Source organism: Odocoileus virginianus, chromosome 10 (genome assembly GCF_023699985.2).
Source record: "Odocoileus virginianus isolate 20LAN1187 ecotype Illinois chromosome 10, Ovbor_1.2, whole genome shotgun sequence".
Classification (NCBI taxonomy): Eukaryota; Metazoa; Chordata; class Mammalia; order Artiodactyla; family Cervidae; genus Odocoileus; species Odocoileus virginianus.
The window spans coordinates 40,938,740-40,957,178 of record NC_069683.1 but is presented as its reverse complement, the minus strand read 5'-3'; positions in this window follow the sequence as shown (position 1 = coordinate 40,957,178).

The following is an 18,439-nucleotide window of genomic DNA, read 5'->3' as shown; positions in this document are numbered from 1 at the left end:
ATATATAACCCAAAAGAATTTAAACCAAGGTCTCAAAGAGATATTTGTATATGCGTGTTCACAGTAGCAGTATTCACAATAGCCAAATGGGGGAAGCAACCCAAGTGTCCATAAATGGGTAAATAAAATGTGCTATTTACATACAATTGTATGTTATTCAGCCTTAAAAGGCAAAGAAATTCTGACACATGTTACAACATGGATGAATCCTGATGACATTATACCAAGTGAAATAAGCCAGTCACAAAAAGATAAACACTTCTGTAACATTACACTTATATGAGGTTCCCAGCGTAATCAAATTCATAGAGACAGAAAGCAGAAAGGTGGTTGACAGGAGTCAAAAGGAAGGGGAATGGTTAGCTGTCATTTAATGAGGATAGAATTTCAGCTTTGCAAGATGAAAAGAGCTCTACAGATTGATTGTACAACAGTGTGAACATACTTAATGCCATGAACTATATACTTAAAAATGGTTAAGATAGTAAATGACATGTTATGTGTATTTTACTGCAATTAAAAAAATTTTGTAATTAACCAAAGTAGTTGGAATTCAGACTGCATAGGATTAAGATATGTGCTCTGCTGTTACACCCTCTGTGGAGCGTAGTAATCTTTAGCTGAGCTCTGGAAAGCAACTGCACATATTAAGATAGCATGAAATTGTGAACATAACCCAAGAGAATGCAATATATTTTCCTTTTAAGTGATGAATAGGCTTAGAGTCAGTTCAGTTGCTCAGTCGTGTCCAACTCTTTGTGACCCCAAGGACTGCAGCACTCCAGGCTTCCCTGTTCATCACCAGCTCCCGAAGCTTGCTCAAACTCATGTCCATAGAGTTGCTGATGCTCTCCAACCTCCTCATCCTCTGTTGTCCCCTTCTCCTCCTGCCTTCAATCTTTCCCAGCATCAGGGTCTTTTCCAATGAGTCAGTTCTTCACATCAGGTGGCCAAAATATTGGAGTTTCAGCTTCAACATCAGTCCTTCCAATGAATATTCAGGACTGATTTCCTTTAGGATTGACTGGTTTGGTCTCATTGCAGTCCAAGGGACTCTCAAGAGTCTTCTCCAACACCACACTTTAAAAGCATCAATTCTTTGGTGCTCAGCTTTCTTTATGGTCCAGCTCTCACATCCATACATGACTACCCAAAAAACCATAGCTTTGACTAGACAGAACTTTGTCAGCAAAGTAATGTCTCTGTTTTTTAATATGCTGTCTAGGTTTGTCATAGCTTTTCTTTGAAAGAGCAAGCATTTTTTAATTTCATGGCTGCAGTACCATCTGCAGTTATTTTGGAGCCCAAGAAAATAAAGTCTGTCATGATTTCCATTGTTTCCTATCTATTTGCCATGAAGTGATGAGACTGGAGCCATGATCTTAGTTTTTGGATGTTGAGTTTTAAGGCAGCTTTTTCACTCTCCTCTTTTACTTCCATTAAGAGGCTCTTTAATTCCTCTTCTCTTTCTGCTGTAAGGGTGGTGTCATCTGCACATCTGAAGTTATTGATATTTCTCCCAGCAATCTTAATTCCAGTTTACGATTCATCCAGCCCAGCATTTTGTATTGTGAACTCTGCATATAAGTTGAATAAGCAGGCTTACAACATCTGACCAAATTTAGAATGTAAAAGGAAATAGTTTTGGTCATCCTAATACCTAGAAACTAGCTTCACATCAAGCTAACATCAATGTCAAATTAATTGATGGACACGTTCAATATTCATTCAACAAATGTTATTTGACCACTGATGATGTGCCAGGCACTGTGCTGGACACTGAAACTATCTTGTAATTCATGAGCCAACTTAAGAAAGAGAGTTTAAGTCAGGAAGAGTAAGGTCTGAGTGCCTTTGGGGTACCAAGCAGTCTGCCAGCTTTATACACATTATCTCCACTAAATTATACTTCATGATGTGTTTTTCATTAGCTATCAAACTATAAGCCAATCACTTTTATGCAATAAGCATCCTGAATGTCTATGATATTTTTTCCAGTCAACATACAATGGATTTGTCTATTATTGAAGAGCACATATCTAAGTATGCCCCATCTTTCAAACCATATTTACTTTAATGCCTTTCTGGTTTTCAGGTTGACAGTTTCTGCTTTAACAACTTTTCTTTGCAATCCCACCACAGCTCCTCCTTAATTCCCATAGCTGGATGTTTTCACACTTTTGTGCTTTATAGTTTTGAATCTCCTTTTCGTATTGCCACTGAGTTGCAGGGATCAGGGGTTGATGTGTTCACTACAAGTGTCTAATCTCACAGAGACAAACTAATTGTTCCATTTTGCCCCAGAACTGAACTGGTTCTCAGCTCATGACTCAGCTTTAAAACTGAGAAAGTACTTGGCAAACTTACTTTCAGCCAAGTTAAGTCCCATGTTCTGGGAACCCCTTAGTCCTGAAGTTGGTCATCCTAACACTTAGCTTTCTCTTCTCGTTGTCTGTCTTGGTCTTGTGTGTGTGTGTGTGTGTGTGTGTGTGTGTGTGTGTGTGTGTGTGTGTGATATATTTATATAAAGTCAAGGGCTCAGCTGAGCAGGAGAGAACTGAGCTGCCAGATGTTCAGAGTGCTCAATTAAAGCAAGAAGCTATTAATAAAATGAAAATAAGAGTCAAGCTTTTCATCACTTACTGTGGTATTATAAGCAAGAGACTAAAACCAAAGTTCTGACTCCCTCTCCTTGAATTTTCCCCAGTGGAACATAACAGGTCAGGTAGACCAGCACAGATATGGGGGGTGAGGGGTAAGGGGGTTTATAGGATGGCTAGGAGTGGGAAAGTACTAGTACTGAGTCAGACAGGAGAAAGTCTCTTCACCGCCTCTCCCTCCCACTTCTCCCACCAATAAGGAAACCTAAGTAAAGGCTCAAGGAAATCTTAGAGAAAAAGACCTCCAAGTGATGGCTCCTTGTCTAGAAATGCAGATATGTAAAATCACGGACAGCTCGTCCTTAACTAAAACTCCCTTCAGAGGCTGCAGTGTCCTCCCTGTGCAAGACTAGTAGGGGGCAGTATTCCCCTCAAGACTTGCCAAGTAAAGTCTTTGTAATTGCCTACAGCTGCGCCTGTAAAAAAAAAAAAAAAAAAATGACACACAGGTTTTCGGCCAAGATCTGGAATATTAATATAGCTCTCTTTCTCTCTATGACCCAGTAGAAAAATGGACAAAGATTATTATCAAATGGTCCACACACATGAAAAAAAAAGTTAAATAATTCGTAAATACATGGAATGATATTTAATTTCATAAAAGTGATGCAAATTAAACCTTCCCTGAGATGATAACTTTTCACTTAACACACTGTGATGGTAAAGAAATGGGGAAACAGATACTCCTATGCATATATACTGGTACTGCCTCTACTTAGAGCAATTTCACAACTTCAATCAAAATTACAGATTCAGTATCTTTGACCAGTAAATACATTCTAGGAGTTTATCCTGCATATAGGCCATACCTGTGGAAGATGACATATACACGAGTCTTTCCTTGCCATTTATTGTTTATGATAGCAAAAGGGTGGAAAAAAACTTAACAGTTAGGGACTGGTAAAACAAAAATATAATACATCCATACACAGAAATACTGCACAGCCATTCAGAAGATATGTTTTTTAATTATTTTAAATTTTTGGCTGCACTGGATCTTTGTTGCTGCACGGGCTTTCTCTAGTTATGGTGATCAGGCACTACTTTGTAAGTTGTGGAGAATGGGCCATAGGGCAGGTGGACTCAGTAGTTGTGACCCATGGGCTTAGTTGCCCTGACATTGTGGGATCTTCCCAGATCGGGGATTGAACCCGTGTCCCCTGCATTGGTAGGCAATTAACCACTGAGCCACCAGGGAAATCCTATCATTATGCTTTAAAAGCAAATATGAAACTGTATGTACCATATCCATAGTTTGTGTGATACTATGGAGGAAATAACATGTATTTTCTGTTTGGATATAGAAAGATACATAAGAAACTAATAGCATTTGTTTCCTGGGAGAGAACTAGGTAACTGGCAACAATAAAGGAAAGAGCCATTTCATCATATACAATTTTACACCTTTTGAATTTTGAATTATTTTGAATGTAAATCAGAATTTAAAGGACCTCCTTGATGGTCCAGTGGCTAAGACTCCACACTCCCAATGCAGGGGGCCTGGGTTTGATCCCAGGTTAGGGAGCTATACCCTGCATGCCTCAACTAAAGATACCATATGCCACAACTAAGACCCAGCACAGCCAAGTCAACAAATAAATTTTTGGAGAAGGAAATGGCAAACCACTCTAATATTCTTGCCTGGGAAATCTCATGGACAGAGGAGCCTGGCAGGCTACAGTCCATGGCATCTCAAAGAGTCAGACACAACTTAGCAACTGAACAGCAACAACAACACAGAATCAGGCAGGTTGTGATTTGGGGAAATAGTTCTTGACGGAAATGTGGCATGAAATGGAGGGCGAAGTGATCTAGCAATATGGAATATGCAGTTTTGTAAGAAATTAAAATTTGTGTATAGAATAATAGTTGCAAATATTCAAACAATAAAATCCATGGCTAAGGGGAAAAAAAAAAGAATTTAAACAACAACAACCAGCAAACCAACCACAAAAACACAGGCTCTTGTGTCAGACTGCCTAGTTTAAACCTTTCTCCAGCACTTACCAGTTGTGTGTGACCTTAGGCAAATTACTTAACCTTATTTTTCTTTCCACATCTACAAAATAGGTATAATGATAGCACTTATTTCAAAGAGTTGTTGTGAGAATTAAAGTCAATCACAGGGGTCAAATATTACATCAGTGGCAGAGACTCTGGAGCCAGACTTTAGGGCTCATGTGCCCCCTCCACCCCTCCCATGCTGCGTGACCTTGGGCAAGTTATTCAGCCCCGCTTTTTCTCAGTTTCTGCATTTGCAAATGGGGGTAATAGTCAGATTGTGTGAAGATTAAATTAGATAATACTTATAAAGTACTTACGACAGCACTTGGAATATATTAAGTGCTATGTATGTATTTGTTGAGTATTAAATATTTATTTAACACAAATATTAGTTATTATGATTGGCTATTATCCATCATTGTTGGATTAAACCCTTCTTAGGTTACTTTTCAGAATTATCTTACCTACTCTCAACCTTGCTCCTCTCCTAACTATAATTCTACAAATACACTGCATCTGTTATTTGCTCGTATTATTCTGATTCTGGAATGCCATTTCCAACCACGACTGACTGAAGAATGCTAAACTTTCCTTCAAGATCCAGTTCAAAGGTCTTCCACCCTGAAGGTGGCAGCTCTTTCCTATGAACTGCCCCATCACAGATCTGTAGTCTAACGTTTCCCACTTGGCTGAATCACCTCCTGCCCCAGATCATCAGGCAGAGCAGGCAGCAGTTCATGCCTGTGGGGATAAATGGGTAAATGGAATATTGACATTTTCAAAGGAACTCAAAAAGGTGAAAGTTTTCTGTTGTGACTTGTATCAACTTCATTATTAAGCCCGAAAGTTTCTGACTGAGAAATAATAAAGAGTTGTTCAGGGACATTTAAAGGAAAGTGGAAATAGAATACTTTGGAAACTAGAAGGTATTTTTTAAAGTGACTTTTTGGGGGGGCTTGGGGCAGGTTCTGGTTTGTTTTTTGCCTTTGATCAACATGGACCTGGCTCCCCCTGCTGGATTTAAAGTAAAATATGAATGGACTTGGAGAGTATTGGTGAAATGTCAGACAAATAACTCTATGATACCACTTATACGTAGAATCTAAAAAATAAACTAGTGAATATAGCAAAAAGTAAATAAAGTCACAGATATAGATAACAAGGGAAGGGGGAAGGGCACAATAGAGGTAGGGGATTAAGAGATACAAACTGCTATGTATAAAATAAGTAAGTTACAAGGATATATTGTACAGCACAGAGAATATAGCCAATATTTCATAATAACTATAAATGAAGCATATAATCTTTAAAAATAGTGAATCACTATGTTGTATACCTAAAACTTGTATGATATTGTACTTCAATTTAAAAAATCAATTCATTTATGCAAATGAAGGCAAAGGAAACAAAACCTGTAGCATATTTAAAGTAGTATCTAGAGCTTTCATCAAGGTTCTTCTTACAGATGACATAGTTGTGGCTATGACATTCCAGCACTCCCATAATGACTGGCTACATAACAATTACAGTTACCTCATGTAACTAGGGCGAGAGGTGTGGCTTTGAAATCTAAGCCCAGGACTGCAGGCCAGGAAGTCCTGAATGTATATCCTGCTTTGACAACAACTGCAAAAAGTGGCCTCGGGCAAATAATTTAGCTTTTTTTTTTTTTTTAATTGCATTGTTAATTTTTATTTTACTGTCTGAGTGATGGGCATAAGAATGCCTAGTATCATCTTGTTACCACTGAAGCCCTTGAATGGTATCAGTTGTCAATGGAATACGAGACGTTTCCTTTGTGCACAGCAACACTCAGGACCCTGAGGATTGCAAGAGCAGTCCAGTGTTCCTCCCCTCAAGGATCTGTGTGTCCTAAGGGAACGCGGAGGCTCTGTTCGGTGCTTCAACAGGTGTCTGACATACAGTAAGTCTTCGAGAAACATACATTCACTTCCTTCTTCCACCCTTAAATCTGGCTTCTGCTCAGAGCTAGAATCCCTGATTCCAGGCCTGATAGAACACTTTTTTGAGATGGATTCCTCCCATCTAGATTGTTCACATTGACTAGATTGTCAGTGCCGTGAGAACAGGGAAACGGTCTTATTCATGCTCCATTCCTAGTACCAGGACAATGGCTGGCACATGAAATGTGCTCAGTATATTTTGTTGAGTGAGTGATTTTCCAAGGAAACTCATTCTATTTTTGGCTTACCCTCATTATTAAAGAAATGAGCTGAAATCTGCCTCCCTGTCACTTGCATTCACTAGTTCTTATCTTCCCTAATCTAAATAGTTCTCAATAAATATAAGCTCTCTACCTCCCCTTCTTGCCTTCCTGTCATCATTGCCCTCATGAATATCACAGGAGACTACTTAGAGCCCTTGCTAGAATCTAGATACTACTGGCTATACCTCCAGTATTCCTCTAGTCCGTTAGCCAAATAATTAAAAACTCACAATGTAATTGAGGAAATTCATTCTGAAACATGAAACAAAGAGTAATCAAAGCCCGTAAATGTGATGAGTGATTGTGGTCACAGAGGGGTAAATTCGGCAGTCCAGAAAATGAAACTATCCTTAAGTATAAAAGTGTGAGAAGAGATTTTCTGCAGTTTCGGTGCCTAAACGTTTATTCATTCATCTTAAGACCTAGATAAAGCAAACAACATAGTACGTCCTCTCACACATTCACTCTCTAGTGGAGGAGACAATTAACTAGCAAGAGAATTAATAAAATGAACTTAAAAGGTGGTGCTATGAAGAAAAAGGCCGGGTGCTGGGAGGGGAAAAAAATGAGGTGAGGTAAGTAGGGGACAAACATCAGCTTTAGAAAGAACAGGGATCAGAAAGCCTCTCTGAGGAGCCATCAAGAAGGAATTTGAGGGACTTCCCTGGTGGGTGGTCCAGTGGTTGACACTTTGCCTTCAATTCAGGGTGTGTGGGTTTGATCCTTGGTCAGGGAGCTGAAAGCCCACATGCCTTCTGACCGAAATAACAAAACATAAAATGGAAGCAATATTGTAACAAATTCAATAAAGGCTTTAAAAATGGTCCACAGCAAAAAAAAAAAAAAAATGAAGCTTGAGAAAAAGCAAGGGTGGGAGGGATTGAAAGCTTAAATTAGAGGACAGATATTAGAAGCAGTCGAGTATAAGAAAAGAAACAAACATGAAGTCCAAGAAAAACTTGTATGTAAGCAAATATCTAGTTCAAAATCTTTTGTTTGTTGCAGATATTTGAGCATGCCAATAGTTGATATGCTCCCAGAATGATTAGAAGAAACTTATAGAAATATAACAGGAAATTATACAGAAATTAGATGAAGGTAAAAAGTAAAGACAAACAGGGGAAGAAAAATAAAGTCAGTTGTTAGAACTGACATACAAAAGTGCATATTATGCAGTTCTAAACAGTGGCTAGGTCTGGGCTGTATATTTGATTCTGAGCTTCCAGGAACAAAGCAATAGGGAAATATGAACAATTATGAAATTCAGTGTGCCCGTAATAAAAAAAAAAAAAAATGAAGTAGTTCTTAAGAGAATTATAACTTCCTGGTATTAGTATCTGAGAGAAATGTTCCTTCATCATGAGTCACTCTATGAAATAATGGTCAAAGTCCTTGACAAAGCCCCACAATAAATACAACAGCAAGATTCTTAAGGCTATTTCTCAGAACTAGCTTCAGTACATAAAACCAAAGAGCAACTAAGTAAAAGCAAGTCTATTGGAGACCAGAGGTAATCCAGCTACATAGCTTATAGTAGCTGCTGTGAATCAGGGATAACATTTAGAATGTCTAGAGAAATGGATGGATTACTTATCTTTCAAGTTATCCTCAATGAATATTACTTCTTTTACCTGAACTTTTGATGAACAATGTGTAGTAGAGAATTTGAAGTCATTTCTCTGGCAAGAAACTAGAAGAATGGAAATGATCTTGCTGTTAAGTAGTATTTGTTTTGAAAATCAGTGGAGCTCGCTAACATTTTTTCAGAGAAGTAAGGGGTCTAACAATGCGATAGCTTGAAAAAAGGCCATCCTCTTGCCATTTGGAAGTGGACCTAATGTGTTCCTCAAAAAATAGATCTGGACCCACATAATCACATGGACGGAGGAGGGGATGGGAACCCACTCCAGTATTATTGTCTGGAGAATCCCATGGACAGAGGAGCCTGGTGGGCTACAGTCCATAGGGTCGAAAAGAGTCAAACACAACTGAAGCAACTTAGCATGCATGCAATCACATGGACAGATAATGCCTCAGGAGCCAAAGTTCTTCCACCCACATGTGGTCAAGATCATCTTAGCCTCTGCTAGTCAAGAGAAAACCTTATTAAATTAGTTAAGACATTTTACTTTCCAGATAGCTGCATAGTTTATGTGCTGATAAATTTTTTGGCAACAAATCAATTAAATGTTGGAAGATAGCTACCAAAAACAATATTCAATTGTAAGAAGAGCTGATCTCAAGCCATGTTTTCTGACAGCAATTATATAGAAAAAATCAGAGCCTGCTTAGTGGTAAAAATACAGTATCTTCAGCTTAAAGGCAAATAATTATCTTTCTCTTCTTTAAAAAAAAAAAGTCATGCACTAAGCTCATTTAAAAGTAGTTTTAGAGGAGGGAGGAGCTTCTCTGGAGGTTCAGTGGTAAAGACTATGTTCAGGGGGTACAGGTTCCATCCCTGGTCCAGGAACTAAGATCCTGCATGCCATTCAACATGACAAAAAAAAAGTGATTTTAGTTGTTAATGAGTACATTTTGAAAGAAAAAAGCAAAGCTTTCTGCTTGAACCAATAGTTATCTGATCTGTTGACTTGACAGAGACTGGCTAGCTTGTTGCTGTAGCCCACCAGGCTCCAGCCAAGACTACTGGACTGGAGTTGATTGCCATGCCCTCCTCCAGGGGATCCTCTGGACCCAGGATGGAGCCCGGGTCCCTTACCTCTCCTGCAATGGCAGGCAAGTTCTTCACCACTAGCACCACCTGGGAAGCCCTTAGTTCAGCCAAATCGCAGCATCCCTTGAAGTTAAGTTTAGGCAAGAGAATTCTGGCCAGTTGAACTGGATGTATTTTACCTTCAGGATGATGCAAGAAACCTCAGAGTGACTTTGGATGCAGTGTATCAAAGATGACAGACCTTTCCATCAGTCTGAGTCACTTAACACCCAAGCCCTTATTGAGCTTACATGAGAAAGAAATAACTTTATATTGTGTCAAGCCACCGAGATTTCAAAGTTGACTGTTAACAGAAGCTAGTGTATAGTCAATACAGCATTTAAATCAAATCATGAAATCCATGGCTAATTCATTTCAATGTATGACAAAAACTACTGCAATGATGTAAAGTAATTAGCCTCCAACTAATAAAAATAAATGGAAAAAAAAAATCAAATCATGAATATGCTGTTACCTCTCTGTACCTCGGTTTCCTTGACTGTAAAATGAAGCTATTAATAGCATTTACCTATTAAATTTGATCTAACAATTGAATATGTTAATGCATGTTAATGTTTCAAACAGTGTCTAGCACATAGTAAACATTCAATTCATGTTAACTATTATGGTTATTATTATTACAAATTTTCCAGTACTATTAAAATGCAAGTTCCATATAACTCAGATTTTCTTTGACCGTTCAGATTGTTGTAACAAATGATGTCACATTTATGTTACTGTCTGCACTGTGCTGATCTACGCCCCCATCACTGCAGGGTTTCAGTACATTTCTTAGTCACTTTGGGTTGTCCTATACACGCTCTGAAATCATTCTCCTCTGATCTCCATTTTGTTCTCTGCTAACCACTGTTGAAGTTACTGGCAAGGAGGGGTGACAGAATGAGGAAAGCTTGCTGTCATCATGTGGTGATCCTGTGGAAGGCACTGTCTCTCATTTGTCCCAAAGCTGTAAACCCTCAAAACGCCAAAACAGACTCCCATCCATTTGTATCTTTTTTAAAATTTTATTAAATTTTCTTTAATTTGTAAACTCTGTGAAATAACATACTGCATCTCAGGAAATGTCAGAAGCACATTTAAGGAGCTGTTCACAAACATCACAGAATAAGTGTAAATTTATTTAATTTTCCATTGTCAATCAATGTCAATCATTCAGCCCACACCACCGAATCCATGAATTCTGCCAGGGCCTCTTTTTAACCCACTTCTTGTCCATACAGTAGGTCATCACAGTATACCCAGAAACTGCTCTTAGGTTTAGCTCACAGGAATTTTTAACCTGAGGCCCACAGACCTCCCTACCCAGCTGAAATAATCCCCAGGATATCCATGGACAGAAATCAGGAGGCCTGTGATCTTAGATGAGGGGGAAAAAAAAAAGTCACATTTTAACTTTTACTAATCGCTAATAAAAATTTAGCAATTTCTTTCATCACTAATGTAGGCAATGTTATAGTATAATTAGCAGTATCTGTGACTTTATCACCAATAGCCTATACCAATAGATATTTCTATGTCACATTATAGCAGTTAAAAGTATTTCAAAAGATCACTTATGCTCACACTACTAAGAAATTATAGTAGTCACTAGAGCTGCCACTGTCCTCCCATTTGTCTTATTTCATATGCCAATAAGGATGTATATTATTATAGCAAGGGCTGGTTAATATTCTGAGAACTATATTTTAATTTAATTGGCTTCCAGATGTTTGTACATAAAAACATTATTCTGGGAAAGGAGTCTATAGACTTCACATGACTTCCAAAAGGGTCTACAGTACAAAAAAGAATTTTAACCCACACTGCCATTTTTTTTTTGTATTGAGGTAGCCAATTAACAATGTTACAGTGTTTCAAGTGAACAGCAAAGGGACTCAGCCATACATAAACATAATATCCAGTCTCCCCCAAACTCTCCTCCCATCCAGGCTACCACATAACATTGAGTGGAGTTCCCTGTGCTATACAGGAGGACCTTGTTGGTTATCCATTTTAAATATAGCTCGATGTGTACATGTTGATTCCAAACTCCCTAACTATCCCTTCCTCACCCCCTGGCAACTATAAATTGATTCTCTAAGTCTGTGAGTCTGTTTCTGTTTTGTAGATAGGTTCATTTGTATTATTTCTTTTTAGATTCCACATATAAGCAATCATCTATAATATTTCACCTCTCTCTGGCTTAGTATGACAATCTCTAGATCCATCCATGTTGCCCCATGTCTTTTTACTTACTCACTCTCCTCTAGTCTCAAAGAGGACTGTGCTGGTAACAGACACTCAGACACATTGAAATGCCATGCCCTAGGACAGCATGGTAGGTGATTGAGTTTGGGCACTTGAGCCAACTTGTTCTGCTCCAGCATTTATTAACTGTGTGACCCAGAGTGAGTTACTTAACCTCTCTGTGCCTTATGTCTATAAAATGGGAATTACAATTGTTCCCTCCTCATAGGGTTATTATGAAGAATAAATGAGCTGATCCTTTAAATCTCTTAGAGTCTACCACATAGTAAGCTCTCAGAAAAATGTTAGCTGCTCTTTCAAGTGCCTGTCACAGCTGTTTCTTTATGAATACTTTTAGGGAAAGGAGAAGATGAGAGAAAAGAGTAGATTAGCCATTCCTCTTGTGAGTCATAGCCTACACATAAAATAACTTGTATGATGGACAAAACTGATTATCTTTTTCAAAGCACACAAAGGAAACTGTTGATAGTTCTTCCTTGAAAAGTTTCCAATTTAATTTTATATTCTATATAGTTACTCCCAACTGAATCCTTTTTTTCCCCCCAACTGAATCTTTTTTAATGCTTCAGAGGCAGTACAAATGTTCCCCGCCTTTGATTTACAAAGCAGGGCTTATATTTAGATAATATTAAGGTTGGTACAAAAGTAATTGTGGTTTTGCATTGTTGAACGTTGCTGTTTGATATTGGAATACAGTCTTAAACAAATGTGGCTATGTTATGCATCATTTTAATGTACATTTCTTGCTTTATTTTTTTTACTCATGACATTACTTGCTGTGTATTTTATATTTATTTTAGACTATGGAAATGATGTTAGACAAAAAGCAAATTCAAGTGATTTTCTTATTTGAGTTCAAAATGGGTTGTAAAGCAGCAGTGACAACTCACAACATCAACAATCCATTTGGCCCAGGAACTTCTGATGAACGTACAGTCCAGTGGTGGTTCAAGAAGTTTTGCAAAGGAGATGAGAGGCTTGAAGATGAGGAGAACAGTGGCCAGCTATTGGAAGTTGACAACAAGCAACTGAGAGCATCATCTAAGCTGACCCTCTTACAACTATACAAGAAATTGCTGAAGAACTCAAGGTTGTTTGGTATTTGAAGCAAATTGGTAAGCTCAGTAAGTGGGTGCCTCATGAGCTCACCCAAAAAAAAAAAAAGTCGTTTTGAAGTGTTGTCTTCTCTTATTCTACGCAACAACAACGAACCATTTCTCAATTGGATTGTGATGTGCGATGAAAACTGGACTTTATTTGGCAAATTCTGATAACCAGTTCAGTGGCTGGGCCAAGAAGAAGTTCCAAATCACTTTTCAAAGCCAAACTTGCACCAAAAAAATGTTATGGTCACTTTATGGTTGTCTGATCCATCCCAGCTTTCTGAATCCTGGTGAAACCATTATATCTGAGATGTATGTTCAACAGATCGATGCGATGCACTGAAAAGTGCAACGCCTACAGCCAGCATCGGTCAACAGAAAAGGCACAATTCTTCTCCATGACAACGCCTGACCTCAGGACAGCCACAGCTTCAAAAGTTGAACAAATTGGGCTATGAAGTTTTGTCTCATCCACCATATTCACCTGACCTGTCACCAACTGACTACCACTTCTTCAAGCATCTCGGCAACTTTTTGCAGGGAAAAATGCTTCCACAACCAGCAGTAGGCAGAAAATGCTTCCCAAGAGTTCCTCCAATTCCTGAGGCATGGATTTTTCCACTACAGGAATAAAACAACTTATTTCTCATTGGCAAACATGTGTTGATTGAAATGGTTCCAATTCTGACTAATAAAGATCTGTTTGAGCCTCATTATAATGATTTAAAATTCATGGTTCAAACCTGCAATTACATTTGCACCAACCTAACGTTAGTCTTTCAAATTTCATGTTCCTTTGTAAGCCCTTTAAGAGGTGAATCTTGGCTATGTTATTTTAACTGAAGGAGAAAAGATACTAAAAATAAATGGAAGTAGATTCATTCATTCATTTATCTAACAATCATCACATTCCTGCTCTGTGCCAGGCACCGCTCTAAATGCTAAGGAATTAATGATACAAAGTCCCCAGTGTCATTGAGCTTACGTTCTAGTGTGGACAGTGAAAAATATCAGGAGGTGATCAGTGCTTCACAGAGTATTAAAATAAAGTGATGTTATATGTATAAGAACCAGGTGGTGATTTTAGTCTGCATAGTCAGGGATATTTTCCTCAATGAAGTGTTAAGCAGAGCTCTGAAGAACAAAACAGAGTTAGCCAGCAAGGAGACAGCATTCCAGGCAAAGGGAATAGTGCCAATTCACTGGAGCAGGACTGAGGTTACCTGTTCTTATTTCTTTAGGAATGTAAAGAAGCCTGATGTTGCTTCCCAGGTGGTGCTAGAGGTAAAGAACCCACCTGCCAATGCAGGAGACACAGGTTCAATCCCTGGATCGGCAGGATCCCCTGGAGGAGGAAATGGTAACCCACATCAGTATTCTTGCCTGAAGAAATCCCATGGAGAAAGGCGTTAGTCTTCTATAGCCTGAACTGACAGGCTACAGTTCATGGGGTCACAAAGAGTTGGACACGACTGAATACACAAGCATGTTGCTGGGACAATAAGTGTGCAAGGGGTGGAGCCATTCAGGAGAGGTAAACAGGGATCAGATAGTGTGAGGTTCTGCAAGTAAAGGTAAGGTTTCTTTTCAGTGCAGTGGGAAGCTACTACAGAGTTTTAGTCAGAGGCAAGGTGATCTGATGTGCCATTTTAAATCACTCTGAGACAGGGAAGGAGGGTTGAAAAATAAATAAAATAGACTCCCAGTTACTCATGGGGAATGGATTTAGTGGGGCAAAACTAGATATGGGAAGGCTGATTGGATGGTGGTTTAGACCAGGATTACAGCAGAGAGAAGACAAAGAGGGCCAGCTTATCCATTAGTGTATTGTGGAGGTAATGCCAGGAGTATTTACTGATTGGGATGAGAAGAAACAAGAGGAATCAAGGATAACTCCTGAGCTTTCAGCCTATATAATTGTTTTGATAGTGCCAAATAGAGGTGGATAAATCCTCGGAGGATGAGAGGATGAGGAAGTGGGAACAAATGTGATGTAATGAGTTGCAATCTTTCATTTTGTGCTCATCTTAATTTTGAGTTGCCTATCAAATATCCAAACGGAGATATCAAATATACAGTTAACACAAGTTTAAAGTTCGGGGGAGAAGGCAGGGGCTGGAAATGTAAGTTTAAGAATCATTTGCCTAGGAATGGTACTTAAAACCAAAAGAGTTGAAGTGTCTTGGGGCACTCCTAACTTTGACAAAGGGGAAGGATTTGATAAAAGACTAAGAAATAGCAGAAAGACAGGAGGAAAACAAGAGAAATTTGGCATCATGGAAGCTTTAAGAACAAAGTGCTTCCAGGAGGGAGTGATAACTAATGTCAGGAAATGCTGAGAGGTTCCAACTGGCCAGATGTAGGTCGATGGTGACTTGTTAGATGTTTCAGTATATGGAGGGGATGAAAGTCCAGTGGGATGAGAAAGTAAAGTCAGCAAATATAGACAGTTCTTTTGAGGCGCTGAAATCAGACAGAAGCTGGAGTTGGTGTATGATCAAGGGAGAGAGGAAAGTTATATGTACAAGGGGATTACATGAGGAGGGCTGGGTAGAGAAGTTGTGAGAAGGAAAAACATAGATCTAAACTTAATTATCTGCCCTCAGGGAGTTTATGATCTTATCTGGGAGAAGTTGAGGACAGCACTGGTCAAAAGGTCAAAGGATAGCTTTGGATTAAATACAACAGTATCCATTAATGCTACGCATGATGTCTATCAGTAAGAACTCAATAGATGAGAGGAAGCTATAATTACAAAACAATTTGAAAACACTCTAAGATAGGAGGTAATTAAGGATTAAACTGGGTAGGTAATTAAATGTTAGGATACCAGAAAATGGAGAGATTACTGTCAGCCACAATGATGGAATTTCCCAATGAAAAATCAGAATCTAACATATGTTAGTGGCTTTAAAAAATATCTGTTACTATGTGTATGTGAACAAAGTTGCAAAGCTCTACAGATTTAGAACATTTTCAGCCACCTACTTAATTGCCTTTATTGGAAATATTTAAATTTCATGTATCCCCAAATGCCCTGAGCCTTTTTGAGGCCTCTGCACCTGTGCTCATGCTTCTTCCTCTGCCTGAAACCCCATTCCCCACCTTTACCCTCCTCAGGGCTACTTCCCCTGGGAAGCCTCCCTTGCCCCGCCCTCCCCTCCAGCAGGGTCCTGTGTTAGGACCCTGTGCACAATTTTACCATAGCTTGTACCACAGTGTATTGACATTTTGTATTTGTGTAACTGTTGTGTTTTTTCTGTTGCTTTTGGGTTTATCTGACAGCAAGCTTTCCAAGGACAGTGTGAAGATTGTATTCACCCTCGTTTCCCTTGTACCCAGTCCAACTTCTGGCTGGTCTCAATCATTGTCTATTAAACCCAACGGAATCTACTATTAGGACTAGGGTGGAATACCCTGGACACAAGTCCCTGAAGGACTGATAACTGACTTAAACACCCCACATGGTGCTATAACAGGTTTATAGCGTGAGGACCACTCAGGACCCCATCATTCATCACTCCCCCTGAGTCTGCACAACTCCACATTCTTGAGCTGTTTTATATCACTTCCCAGTAAACTTTTTCAAAAATCCTATTCTTTTATTATTCGGCTTCTAGTCAAAATGTAGTAACATCCAGTGCAGTCTAACTATATTTCATGTTGCTGAAGTTGCAAAGTTGCTAAGCTCTCTTATATTATTTTCTCCCCTAATTTGAAAGGAATACATGCCCATAGTAACAAAGCCAATGTGTATGAAAGGGATATACAGTAAAAAGGAAGGCTCCATCCTGTTTGCTGATCCATAGCCTGCCAGGTCCTCTTTGTAGAGGTAGCCAATACTATAAATTTCTTGTGTATCCTTCCAGAGGTACGCTATGCTATTACAACACACTCCATGTTTTAAAACATAAGTGCTAGCATTGCACAGATTATTTGCAACCTAGCATTTTCCTTTAACAGAATGTATTGGAGATTATTCTACATTGGAGATTTTTCCTTACAGTACATATTTTCAACAGCTGCATAGTATCCTAGCTCCCATTTTATGACATAATCAAATCTATTTGACCCATTCCCTATTGGAGGAAATTTAGGTGGGTCTCACTCTTTTCCTACTATGTGATTATTATAGATTAACTTGTGTTACCCCCCCAAAATTCATATGTTGAAGTTCTAACCCTAGTATCTCAGTATGTGACCTTATTTGGAGATAGAGTCATTATAATCAAGTTAGAATGAGGTCATTAGGGTGGGTCCTAATCCAATATGACTGATGTCCTTATAAGAAGAGGAAATTTGGGTGAAGACACTTAGGAAGGAAGAGATCTAAAGCCACAGGAAGAAGACAGTCATCTACAAGCCAAGGAGAGACCTAGAATATATCCTTCCCTCACAGCTATCAGATGGAACCAACCCTGCCAGCACCTTGATCTCAGACTTCTGGTCTCAAGGACTGTGAGACAATAAATTTATTGTTTAAACCACTCAGTTTGTAGTACTTTGTTGTGGCAGCCCTGGCAAACTAATTACAATGATGCTTTGATGAATACCTTTGTGCATATATTATTAGAAGCAAATTTATCATCTTTCAATCATGGCATTTTACCTCCTGGTCAATTTCTTCAACTGAATCAGTGATATCCCTTAAGTCCACCTCACCTGCTCATGGAAGGGCCAACAGCAGACCCTTGAACATGTGAAGTTCTTTTATAATTCTGTGTCTTCGCACATATCCTTTGCCTAGAAGGCCCTTCTTCCTGAGATGTTCTTGAAAAACTCCAATACAGTGACTTCAAGTGCTGCCTCCTCTGTGAAACCTTTAATCAGTCTCTGGGATGGCACCCTATGATTTCCACCTCCTAGTATTCAAGCCTTTGTGTATTCCCCATCTTTGTGTACTGCCCTTCTCTTTATTGTGGACTGGACTTACTGCCTCACTTCTAATGAATAAGAGTATGGCAGAAATGATGGGGCATCAATTAGATTACAAAAAGACCTTGGCTTCTGTCCAGAGGCACTTGCTCTCACACACACTTATCCTCTCTTCCTCTTTCTTGGTCACCAACACTGAGGGGAACCCGAGGTCATACTGTGAGGAGGCAACTTTGTGGAAAGGTTCTTGTTTCAAGTGATCAAGTCCCTTTAACAACCACATGAGTGAAAATAGAAGTGGATCTCTCCTCTCATTCAAGCCTTTAGATGAAACTGGACACAGATAGCTTGACTACAACCTCATGAGAAAAGCCTTGGGGCAAAAGTCCCACCTAAGTCATACCTGGATTCCAACCAAAGAAATTATGAGATAGCAAATCTTTGTTGCTATGAACTGCTAAGCTTGGGATAATTTGATATGCAGAAATAAATAACTAGTATACCTTCCATCCTCCTGTCTTCTCCCCAAGTTCCTTAGATGTATTTCCAGTAATGCTCTTAGCACACTACAACATATTTGTTTTGAAAT